General features: G+C 43.3%; 1 protein-coding gene across 4 annotated transcripts in view; it reads right to left on the bottom strand.

Moving 5' to 3' along the window:
* Window positions 1-12,846, bottom strand: part of AASS (aminoadipate-semialdehyde synthase) — a 92,316-nt gene that overhangs the window by 63,257 nt on the left and 16,213 nt on the right. For 2 of the 4 annotated variants that reach the window (XM_079932652.1, XM_079932649.1), the window contains exon 1: window positions 7,166-7,238. The exons of 1 other annotated variant lie outside the window; for it this stretch is intronic. The gene's annotated coding sequence lies outside the window, so the exon portion shown is untranslated. Of the gene's footprint in view, window positions 1-7,165; window positions 7,239-12,846 lie in introns of those variants that run through there. One more of the 4 variants, XM_079932651.1, reaches the window with a different exon arrangement.

The raw sequence follows: 12,846 nt of genomic DNA on the forward strand, positions 1-12,846 counted from the left end.
TTTTACATCTTCTAGAAATTCCCTAGCATATAGCACAATTCTTATGGAACACATTTCTGTTACATCAGACTACAATCTCTAAATCAGACCCACCTTATAGACAGGGAAGTTTTGTCCAACAATGGAATGTACAAGTACTATTTCCTGGGGGCAAACTACTTATCACCCTAGATAGAAAACTTGTAGGATAACTCACAACACAGACTAAAAGAATAAAGCAAACAGCAAAGACTCCGGCTAAGAAGGCTTTAGGAAGAAAAGGGGCAGGGAGAGAAAACACTGCACACAGCAAATGAACATGCCGGTCATGAGGAGTTCAGGCTAACTTTTACTCAGGCCAAAATACGGATGACCGACATTTCAGTAAAAGTCTGTTATACACTTTATCTAACTTTTTGGTTTACTTATATAGTTTCGTTTTTAAAAGAGACTATGCTAAGCCCAAATCCAAGCCCAAGCCCATAACATTTATTCTCCCCCAAGCCAAAGGAAAATCTGCAACGTCCCATAGAACTTAAATCCCTATGTTTGTAAATGAAATCAATTCCAAAGACAAATGAGTCTTCTAAACACACTGAGAAGCCCAGAAACAGTCCCATCTTCTCAGCAGGGGCTGCATCTCACATACCATAGTTGACCAAGTGACTCTAATCCTCTATACTTAGTAGCAGTTCTTGGCACAAAGATTAGGAAACATGTCCAAATAATTCAGTCTCTTTCCTCAGCCCAAGCTTGATTTATAACCACAGCTTCCCCTTTCTCAGCAACACTCCCTCCTCTTCCACACCTCCTTTGCCTGGAGTCGGGGGTACAGCGTGGGAGGAGAGACATAACCACATACACTCATGTAATACACACATACACGTTTGCAGCTGCAGACCTTCCTCGGGACCTAGGAAAGGAAAGTAGCAGAGGCTGGCCTTCTGCGTTTTATTTGGGAAGCTACTTTCACTTTCACTTTTTGTAGGGAATTCTTGAATCACAATTCCTGACCCTTTGTTTTCAAAGAAATAGAACAATAGTCACCACTGATTTAACATTATATGCTAAGCACTATACTGAGCACTTTACAGACATTATCTCATTTCCTCCTTGTGAAAATCTTATTTAGTAGATACTATTATTAGCCCCATTTTACAGATGAAGAAACTGAAGTGAAATCCAACTAGAGCTGTTGCTTTTTAGCAGAAGCAGAATCCCTAGGGTAATATTCAACACTCAGGATTTTCTCTTCTTTGCCAAAGCCTGCAGATCCACACCTCGTACATCTGACATATGTTACTCCTGCCAGCTCAATTCAGAAATAGATCAGATCCATATGGCATATTATTAGTTCTCGCACAGCATGGGGTTCCTCCATCAACCCCTTTCTATGTGTCACCAAAAATCCTTCCTGAGTCCCTGCCAAGGTAAATTCTAAGTTTCTGGATGCTTAGAAAAAAGATGATTATAGCAGGTCTGATTATGTTAGCAATTGCTTGAACCTTGAAACTTGGTCTCAGCATAGAACTTTCTGGGACCGCCATTCATTTCATTCTCAGGTCATCAAGAAATATGTAACAGTGAGAATTTCTGAATTACTCTGAGGTATGGCACTGCAGGTGTCTGACATTTCATGGAAATGCCCAAGTGGGTTATTCTGGACTTCCCTGTCCTGTATTTTATGGGCTTTTTCCAAGAATACCGTGAAGTAAATGTCATGTATATTTCTGGCAATGCCTTCAAGTGGAAGCAAGGCAGTAAGACTCCGGACTTATTCACTGGCTCAAGTGAGGTTAATTGACAGGGTTGTGTGCTGATAACAGCTTCTGGCATGAGCAAGGAGAATGTGGAAAAGCAAGAGAAGGAAAGGAAAGAGGAAAAATAAGGAGGAGGAAGAGGAGGTGAGAAATAAGGGGAGAACGAGAAGTGTCACCCAGTCAGGGTTGGAGAACAAGACCCTTTCCCTGACAATTTCTGAACAGTCTTCCCTTCAACACATGAAGGGCCAATGTTTCAAATGGCATTAAAATAAAATTTAAAAAGATTCTTCTGTATGTTTTTGTAAAACAAGAATAGCACTATGGGGCTTCCCTGGTGGTGCAGTGGTTGGGGGTCTGCCTGCCGATGCAGGGGACACGGGTTCGTGCCCCGGTCCGGGAAGATCCCACATGTCGCGGAGCGGCTGGGCCCGTGAGCCATGGCCGCTGAGCCTGCGCGTCCGGAGCCTGTGCTCCGCAACGGGAGAGGCCACAACAGTGAGAGGCCCGCGTATCGCAAATAAATAAATAAAAGCCAGACATTTTCTTGATGAGCTATAATTTGCCCATTGATTATGGGAGAAGTGTTTTGATTTTCTTTCTTTAATTAAAAATAAATTCGGGGTTACTTAAGGTATGCATAGCGTGATGTTAGTTTCTTGTAAAGCAGCAGCAATCCAGTCCCCTGCTCATTTTCATGAGATCCAACAGGAGCAGCATGAAACAATTTTATCTAATTAAATGACCTCAAGCAGTATCTGCTGGTGACTTATCAATCACTAATTATAGCTGAATATTAGAGTCAGAGTGGATGGGAGAAAAGATCGTCTAAAACCAGATAATACAAATGAAGGTAGCGTGCCTCATATAAATATGGGATTTCCCATGTTTCATAAACAGCATTTTCCAAGCATCTATGGATGAATCATAATAAAACAGTCTGCTCTTTGGTTGGTATAACTTTTAAATGTAACTGGATTAGGTTACATTTATCTGTTATTGTTCAGGTAGTACTTATGCCAGAAGACAGAGTACCTGATTTGTGCTGGTTTTCACGGGTTAGAGTGGTAGGTGGATGAAGAAAGCTGAGATCTACAGAGAGCTTTGTATCCTTCCATCGAATGTTCAAAAATCTTTTAAGTCTCTTCAATCCTTTCCATACTATCAACCTAAACAGAAAACTTTTCAAACCTACAAACCACCTACCAAAGCCAGAACAATGTGCAAGCAAACACAAGAGCTTAAGTACAAAAAAGGGTTAGGCTTGGCCCCTTCTAATTTCTGGTGCTTCCACTGAGACATGTCAAAAGGATTACACATTCAGTATTAAAGAAATTTTAAGGCCAAATCATCTATCTTTAGCCCCCAAAGTCAGAGATGTGCTCTTTGTCCTTATATTTTAGATCTTTGAAATAATTCCACTAGAACATAATTCAGTGACTCACACTAAAACCATCCAATTACATGGGGAGATTTCTCAATGCCAAGTTATTTGCAAATGATCAGGCATACATCTTGGTTAAATATTGAGACACTAAGGATGGAGTAGCCTTGAGCTGACTAAAATAAATAATGAGTGAGAAATGCAAATGTTTTATATCCACACTTCCAGTTTATTCAAAAAGTGCAAGTGTATTTAAAAAGCCATGGTTTCCCAGGAAGCCTTGGTACTATAAATAAGGGTAGGCAGCCGCATGGCCGTGAGTCTTGGCCTACACGACATATTTGGCATCCAGACCATAATAATCCTGTAGAGGTCCAAAAGAGTTCCAAATTAATAGAACACCCAGTGATGGCCTAGAACTAATCCAAATACCTCCCAACCCCAAGGCTTGCTAGAACTAGGCTTGGGTATGCAGCAACACTGTCCTCCATACTTTTATTTCCTGTTGCATAGCTATATTCTTTTAATATTAAACTCCTTACAAAAAAGTTAGCTAGAAGTAAAAACAAGCAGACTTGGGGAGTGCTTATTAGTGCTAAGTAATCTGGTCTAAGAATATTCATATGTTCTCAAGCCTATAAGCTACTCAAAGTCATCCAAAGACATAAGACCTATGAGTCTCCTGGTCTCTAGCCCACAAATGTAGCTTCACTGAGATGGAATGCAAAGTTAGTTCTGAATTGGAGTCTCATCCAAAATGTTTATCTGCATATTTGTCTGTCTCTTTGTTAAACTCTAAATTCTTTGAAGAAATGAATTGTGTTTTCCTCATCTCTGTATTCCCAGTGACCGCCCCATAGGAGAACTCAAGTGTTTTGCGAAAGAATGAAGAAATAAATGAGAAAATTTAAATGAATGTCATAAAGACCAATGTAGCAGAGAAAACAAAATAGACTGATGAATAAGAACAGGAATTCATATCTCCCATCCCTCCAACAATGCCCCACAAAAGATCTAATCTCTTGCTGAAATCTCATAGACCAATGAATATTTTGAAATGCAAATAAAAATGGTAGCAAAATCCAGACCTGGTTGCTGAGACATTTAACTAGATATGGGGCTCCTTACCTGACTTCAGTTTCCTAATCCAGACTGGAATATAATACTAAAGTCCTTTTCAGCTCTGATGTACTGATTCTATTAAGGATAGTAGTGACTAGGCACTGTGGATTACAAAAGCATTAGAATTTTAGAACATAGATAGGCACTCTGACTCATGAAGATCCAGGTGAAGTACAGTAAACAGGGAGACAAAAATACCAAAAACACTACGGAGGAAGACAGGATATTCACTTAAATTACCTGGATTAACTGCAGTGACCAGGAGCCCAGAGCTTAAAACAGGAGGGGGTACCTCAAAGGAATTCTGACTCCTCTCTTCCACAAATGGCCTGGGTTCCTCAGCTTCCCACTTACTCTATGACCTCGGTGAGTAACTTAACCTGTCTGTGCCTCGTCGGCAAAATGGGAATCATACTATCTACCCTTTAGAGCTATTGTGAAGTTTATTTGCACTAGTAGGCATAAAGTGCTGAGCACTGCCTTGCATGCCATAAACACTCAGTAAATGTTAAGAAAAAGGCTGCAAGCCTGCCCACTCCTCAAAGGTGAGCACAGGGGCTTCCCTAGTGGTGCAGTGGCTGAGAATCCGCCTGCCAGTGCAGGAGACACAGACTCAAGCCCTGGTCCGGAAAGATCCCACATGCCGCGGAGCAACTAAGCTCATGCACCACAACTACTGAGCCTGCGTGCCACAACTACTGAAGCCCAAGTGCCCTAGAGCCCATGCTCTGCAACAAGAGAAGCCACCACAATGAGAAGCCTGTACATCACAACAAAGAGTAGCCCGCGCTCGCCGCAACTAGAGAAAGCCCGTGCAGCAACGAAGACCCAATGCAGCCAAAAAAAAACTAATAAATAAATTTATTTTAAAAAAAGGTGAGCACAACCATCACCACTGACAGAAGACACCACTTTTCCATACTCTGGGTCACACCGTGGGAAGGCCTTCACAATGGCTCCATATTAATCCCTCCCCTTTCTTATTTTTTTAGAAGCCCAGTAAACCTTCTCTTTACCTTCACCCTTTAGGCATGAGTGTTCAAGAAAAATAAGTTATCATTTTAGTACTGTATTTCACCAAATTTAAAACATGTTTTTTCACATTTTAGCATCCCCAAAATGGGGATGCATCTTATAATTGGCTGCACCTTAATTCTATGAACACGGTAATAATGTTGTTGGTTATTTCCCATTCCAAATGTACAGCATTTCCGTGATTCCATGAATTCCATAGAATTTTCCTGTGGCCTCATCAAAGAAACTTGCCACTGTTTGTACTGTTATCTCTATGAGAAAATTAGAAAAAGAATATTTGGAAAAATGAAAACTTTTTTGTTAAATTGGCATTGGTTACATACCAAAGATCACTTCCAAAGTCCTGAACCAAAATCTGCTAATGATTAAATAGAAGATTAGTTAGTAAAGGGGGAAATTTTTCAATTACAAATAAATCAAAATTCTGATGACGCTGTCACCAGTAACAAGTGAGACTGATAACAAATATGATTTTCTGGAGAGTGGGAAAGTCACTTGGGGACATTGGCTTAACCTTTGTCGTCCTAGCTCATTTGGCAGAACGGCCACCAGGTTACATGGCTAGAAGGTAGTCTGGCCCTAGGTTCACTCAGCTTTATAGCAAAAAAAAGAGGGGCTTCCCTGGCGGCGCAGTGGTTGAGAGTCTGCCTTCCAATGCAGGGGACACGGGTTGGAGCCCTGGTCTGGGAAGATCCCACATGCCGCGGAGCAACTGGGCCCCCGAGCCACAACTACTGAGCCTGCGCGTCTGGAGCCTGTGCTCTGCAACAAGAGAGGCCGAGGTAGTGAGAGGCCCGCGCACCGCGATGAAGAGTGGCCCCCGCTCGCTGCAACTACAGAAAGCCCTCGCACAGAAACGAAGACCCAACACAGGCAAAAATAAATAAATAAATTTATTTATTTATTTTAAAAAAAAGGGGGGGGGGAGTTCAAGTTACAAAACACACACACACAGAAGCGTCCACACCAAGTGCCATGGGTTTCTTGGTTTTTTTTTCCTTCCAATATAAGTATATGAAAGCCACGTGTCAAAGTCAGTGATGGTTCGGTCCTGTGCATAGCTAGGTCGGCGTAATAACAGCTACGCCTTTTCCACATTCCGATAGCTGACGACCCACAATATCAAAAAATGTTCATCTTTGTTAGAGTTACTAAACACACTCTCTCCCTCTCACCACACCCACTCCCGCTCTCCTAAAATCAGTGCCTAAAAAGCATATTTCTTCCAGAAGTAGTCGGGCCATTTAGTCCCACTGAATTAAACAGGGTAGATAACTGCTTCTAACCGCGCCCCCTCCCCGCGCAAACGCTCACGTTGGCCCGCACAGCCCCTGCGGTTTCTCCGCAGTTCAGATGCGCCGAAAGAAATCGGGGTGGGGGGGACCGGGGGGCCGCGGGGAGGCCCCCCTCTCCGTCAACCACCTCCCACAGCTGCCTATCTAAATAAGCACACAGTCCAAGAATTAACAGAGGGTTTGCTCTACAGCTTCAATACCAATGCTTTACTCCCCAGCAACCGCTCCCCACCTCAGCCCTCGCCAAGAAAGAAATCCGAATTGCCATCCCCTGCCTTCTTCCTATACAGAAACTCCGGAGCCGCGCCCGCTGCGCCCCACCTCCCAGCCCTCGCGTGCAGAGAAACGCTAGCCGGGGAGGCCTGGCGAGGAGGCCCAAACGCTCGCCACCCTCTTCCGTACGCTCGTCCCGGCAAAGGCCGGAGTCCGCAGAGCTCCCGGGTCCCCAGCGGCGCGGGGAGGGGGAGGCAGAGCTCGCCAGCAACGCCCGGCGGACTGGCAGAGCCCCGCCTGCGATCTCCAAATCCTTCTCACAGGCTGAGCCCACCGCCCATCTGCTCAGCCCCTCCGGGCACCCTCCCCCTGCTCACCTCGTCCGGTCCCCGCCGCCTCTGCGCTCCCGGGTCCGGGCTGAGTAGGATCCGAATTCCGAGCAGAAATTGGGATGGGGGCCTTGAGGAGGAGGTGTTTGCTCAACTTCGGAAGTCATGCCTCTTCCTCCGCAGCCAATCAGCGCCCGCCCTGAGGGAACAACCTTCTCCTCCACCAATCCGCGGCGCTGCTAGGTGCTAGGTCATGCCCTGCCCCTGCTCCTCCCCGAAAATCCTCCTGCCTTTTAGATCTCTGACCTACGTCCTTAGCTGGGGGCGTCACGTCCTTCCAGGACTGTTATTGACCAAGTTTGTAACTATCCATAGCAGGAGACAGGCGGAGACGGAGAAGGACGAAAATAGTCCGGACATTACACGCTCAACAGATGCATGTATCTCCTGGGAAAAAAGTTTCCGTTTCATGTATATCACGCTTGCTTAGCGATATGCACTTCTCAAAGCATTTTCACAGCCTCATAACAAGACTGTGAAGCCAGATGACAGTTCTTAAGGCCATTTTAGAGTCCAGCAAACTAAGACTGAGAAATTAAGTGTTGTGTATGCACATCCAATGAATATTAATGTTCATTAATGAATTTACTAATTTGAATAATGAATTTTCATTTTTATGAATAGTGTGTAGCCCCAGAGGCTTTTTGCTCAAGTCAATGAGATGATCAGAGTCGTGCACTTAAGGGAATATGGTCTAGATAGTGTATAGAAGGGGGTCAAGTAAAAGTGATAGTAAAGGGATTTAAAAGGACAGAGTCAACACCACCAGTAAGACTAACAGGCTAGAGGAAGAACTGAAACAAATTTGGTGTTTCAGGCTTGGCTAAGTGGTGATTAGGAAGTTGGTGATATCAAGAACAGTGCAGTAAAACACAGCAAGGAGGGAAGGCTTTAGAGGAGTGGTTAGGAATATGATTTGGCATGTGTAAAGCTAAAGATACAGAGGAAAACCCCAGCTTCCAGAGAATCTTCTCATTTTCTCTGTAATTGGAGATATGAGTGGAGTTTATAACAATGTTCTAGGTTCAAGATCGTTGACATGAGCATTGAATAGTTAAACACATCTGTGGCAGTATGAGAAAAGTATGTGTTAGAGAAAGTTACAAAAACAGAAAGGAATATTACCCTCTGGCCATTGATTCCCTAGGAAGCCCACAGATGGACTTCAAGTGTTTTTTTCTGCCTCTAGTGCTGAGGCTAGTCTTCACAAAATGCATTTCCCCCTGACCCTCTAGGGCCATTTAGCCAGGACTTTTAAAGAACACTGGACTTTGTCACATATGCGTGAATTCTTAATATTCATTGGATGTGGATACAGTAAGTTTACATCTCAGTCTTGGTTTGCTGGACTCTGAAACTGTTCTAAGAACTGTCATCTGGCTTCACGGACTTGTTATGAGGCTGTGAAAACACTTTGAAAACTGCATATCGCTAAACAAGTGTGATAGTCGTGAACTCAAAACTTTTTTCCAGGAGATACACACATCTGTTTAGTGAGTCATGCCTAGACTATTTAGCCCAAAGTCTTTCACACAATGTGTGAGTTCCTTCAAGATATGGCCAAAATCAGCCATCTCAGCTTTATTTCAACAGCAGCACCAGCCTGAAAAGAACAGTGAACCACAATCTGTGCTTTGTTATCTCCTAAGGATTAAGAGCCTGGATCAGAATCCTTACTTTTTCCTCTCAAGGTAGAAATCGTGGACAAGTTACTCAGTTTTCAAAAAGGCCTCGGTTTCCTTACCTGCTAATAGGAAAATAATAGGAACTACTTCATGGGGTCATTATGAGGATAAAGCAAGATGATGGCCAAAGTGCTCTGCAAAGTGTTTAGCTAAAGAAACAGGCAATTATTCTTCATTTTCCCAGAATCTCATGCTGTTTACTTATCTGTGGTTCTCTGTAATTCCAACGGGGTAAATTAGGAGACATTAAGAGAGTAGGTACAGGGATAAAGAAGGGCAACAAGAGATGGTGATGCACCCCAGGGCTAGCCATAGTGAGAATACCTGTAGGCCTTGATAGGGCCAGGGGAAGAGACAGTTACCAGAACTCAGGAAGAGCTCTAGCTGTGGTGTAGCTGAAGCTATAGGAGGGCCACTTGACAGTGGTGACTTTTGACAGGCATGGAGATGCCTAAGGAATCAATAACCCTGCCCAGAGAGGGAGTTACCTAAGGCAGGGGTCAATAAACTTTATTCTGTAAAGGACAGAAAATTAATATTTTAGACTTTGCAGACCATTACGTCTGTGTCACAGTTACCCAACTCTGAGATTTGGAGAGTAAAAGCAGCCATAGACAATGCTTAAATGGATGGGCATGGCTGTGTGCCAATAAAACTTTATTTATAGAAATAAATTGCAGGCTAGATTTGGATCGAGGGTCACAGTTTGCAGATGCCCCGCCTATGGAATGAATAACCCTACTTCCCTCTCCTGCCCTCCCCTCTCCTGCTAGTGCCTTCTACAAATTGAGCCCAAGGAAAGCCTGAGGCTTGGTACAGTCCATAAAGGTCAGTCCCTCAAGGACAGAGCAGGTACATAAAGGGGCAGAAGTTCTACAAGGTTCAAAGGAACGTATTCAGCACAAAAGGTATTCAGCAAATGCTTGTTTAAACGAATGATTGGTCACTGTGAATTACTCTGCAAATGGATGAACACCCATAGGAAAACTATCAAAATTACATCCCTTAATGGGCAAAGCCAGGAAAGGGTCCTGGATTACGGTGACTCCAGAGAGACTGGGATGCTCCGTTAGCCTCTCTCTTGCTTTATTTTGAAATCCCATGCACTCCTGACCTGCCGATGAAACATTAACCTGGCCAAAAGAATCCTTCCTTTTAATTCCAAACTACCGCTCAAATGCTTATGGTGTTCAAGAATTTTGCAAAATATGCACGTGAGAAAACCTGTTCCTTAAAATGGGGGATTCAAATGTTTTTCATCATAGTGACATTTGTTGTAATAAGTGTGACAGTTCTCAGAAATTTCTTCACAATGAAAAGAGACAACAGATGCAAGAAAAACAAGTCTTGGATACACCCCAAGTGCTTCCACAGTCAACTTTGGCAGTCAACCCCTCAGACTCCTTCAATATAGGAGAATTCTTCTTCCACCTACGTGGGGTGCTGAGTCAATACTCCTGAAATTGGAAAGTTGATTCTAGGCCACTCAAGCTGCCTCTCTTTCTCCCACATTCTTTGGCTTTCTCTCTCCCCTCGTTGTTCCTTACTTTGGTTTTGTTCTTCCTGAGAGGCCATGAGGGTAGTAGTCAGGCATGAGAGCACTGGAGTGAGCCAGACCTAGACTTAATCCCTCCTTTGCCAACTCCCTAGTAAGTCATTTTCCCCCACCAGGACATTGGCAAACATCATAATGTTCTCAAGAAGATTAAGTGACGCACATTCTCAGGATACATGAGCTATCATTGGGGTTTACTGTTTTACTCTGTCTCCTCCTCCCCTCTCCTTTCTTTGTATGCAGAACCCATTTTTAATCTTAAGTGAACTTTGCCATAAAGAGAAAAGAGGTGGACATTTGTTCTATTTTTTAATTAATTAATTAATTAAATTTAATTTTTCACTGCTTTGGGTCTTCGTTGCTGCACGCGGGCTTTCTCTAGTTGCGGTGAGCGGGGGCTACTCTTCGTTGCAGTGCACAGGCTTCTCATTGCGGTGGCTTCTCTTGTTGCGGAGCACGGGCTCTAGGCGCGCGGGCTTCAGTAGTTGCACCACGTGGGCTCGGTAGTTGTGGCTCGTGGGATCTAGAGCGCAGGCTCAGGAGTTGTGGCGCATGGGCTTACTTGCTCTGCGGCACGTGGGATCTTCCTGGACCAGGGATCGAACCTGTGTCCCCTGTGTTGGCAGGCAGATTCTTAACCACTGCGCCACTAGGGAAGTCCCAAGAGGTGGACATTTGTTCTCTTGATCTCTCAAGACTTTATATCTCTCACATGAACAGCAAATTTCACAATATCACCTATATCAGCCCACCCTAATAAAATATTTGATTATTATAAATAGAACTTTCTTACAGACAGGAAGTACAAAGTCATGTTGTATAAAATAAGAAGTAGTTTAGGAAAGAAAAGTTTCTAAATGACAATTACTATTGTTGCCTAACTCCCAAATTATCTTGGGAATGAAACACACCTTCTTTACTATCAAGGAATTTAAAAATCTGATTAGGTAAGATAAGAGCAGGAACCACCCACAGAAAAATCACAATTCCTGCAAACAGGTTCTAGGTGGAGACAGTGATGTCCTGGGGGACTGTATTTTCCCCCCACCCTCAGAAGAAAGAAGCAGAGAAAACTAATTTTTAGTTCACCTCCTCTACCATTACCAGTCCTTAGGGAGCCTTCCTGAAAAAAAATTTTAAGAAAATCCCAAGCCCCCTGGCATTTCCAGGGTCAACATTTGTTGGTTTCACAAAGTCCCCAAGCGTCCATGATCTCCCTCGAGAGTTACTTATGCAAACATAACTCACTGGACAGGTTTGCTGTCCATCATCACCTGCTTAGTAACTGTTATTGTAAGTCTACCAGGACTTCTAAATTTTCAGTTACACAACAATGCATTTTATAGATTGAGTGACAATTATATGCCATGACAATTCAAGCATTGTACTGGGGATGCAGATTGTGGAATATGTCTCCCTGACCAATAATGGATCTAATATATTCAGATCGAGGAAGGAAATCCAGCGTTCCTCCTCTCAGCCTCATTTGCATGAAAATCTCAAAAGAGAAGATGTCTTAAAGGACTGAGAAAAGATTGGAGAAAGGAGGGAGGAAGTATTTAAAGCAAAAATAAAATACAAGTGTAGTTTTTCTGGAGTAACTGCAAGTGTAATTGAGCTGGAGACAACCAGCAGGCCAGGAGGAGGAGGTAGGAGAGTCAGGACTTTCTCACTCTAGTCCTAACCTGGGTTAGGGACTGAACGAAACCAATCTTTTACTGTTGTCGTCTCACTATAGACATAGGAAGGAGAAAAGAATATAAAAATTGTTTTTTGCAGTGTAAGAAGTAGCAGCTAGGAAAAATAATCTCAGCATAGACAAGGTCTCATCAGGAAGCAGGAAGTCAAGTAGAGAAAGTATCCCTGACATTGAACTGACTCTCATGATCACTGCCATCTGTATAGCTCCTCGGAAACAAAGGTAATAGAATTGGAAAGGAAGAGAGAAAGAATATCAAAGGAAGATGTTCTCACTGAATGGTGTAATAATATGGACATTGCCCATGACAGGCACAGGCTTGTCTGGCATTATTATTTATCATTATTGAACCAACGACTCCCAACCCCCTAAAACAAAACAAAGGCAAAAGCCTGAAAGACAAGAATTTACTCCATAAAGAGAGTACTGCCTGGGCCTATATACACAGGTTAACCCCAAATATTTGTTAGCTATTTTATAAACATAGTTTAAGTAAACACTTTCCCTACCCTAAGAAGCTAAATGCCTACAATGCCAAGGATGTGCTGAGACAAACACCACAACAATGAATAAACTCTTAGGAGTCCAAGACTTGTGCTCTGTCTTTGGAATCTCAGGTGTCCCCTGCCCGCCCTACACCCACTAGGCCCTGAGGGATCCGTGCAATTTTGTGAAAGTAATAGATTTAGACCGTGGATGAAACAGGCAACTGAAAAAAAAGAATAAAATG

Source organism: Stenella coeruleoalba (assembly GCF_951394435.1).
Source record: "Stenella coeruleoalba genome assembly, chromosome: 9".
In the NCBI taxonomy this organism is placed as follows: Eukaryota; Metazoa; Chordata; class Mammalia; order Artiodactyla; family Delphinidae; genus Stenella; species Stenella coeruleoalba.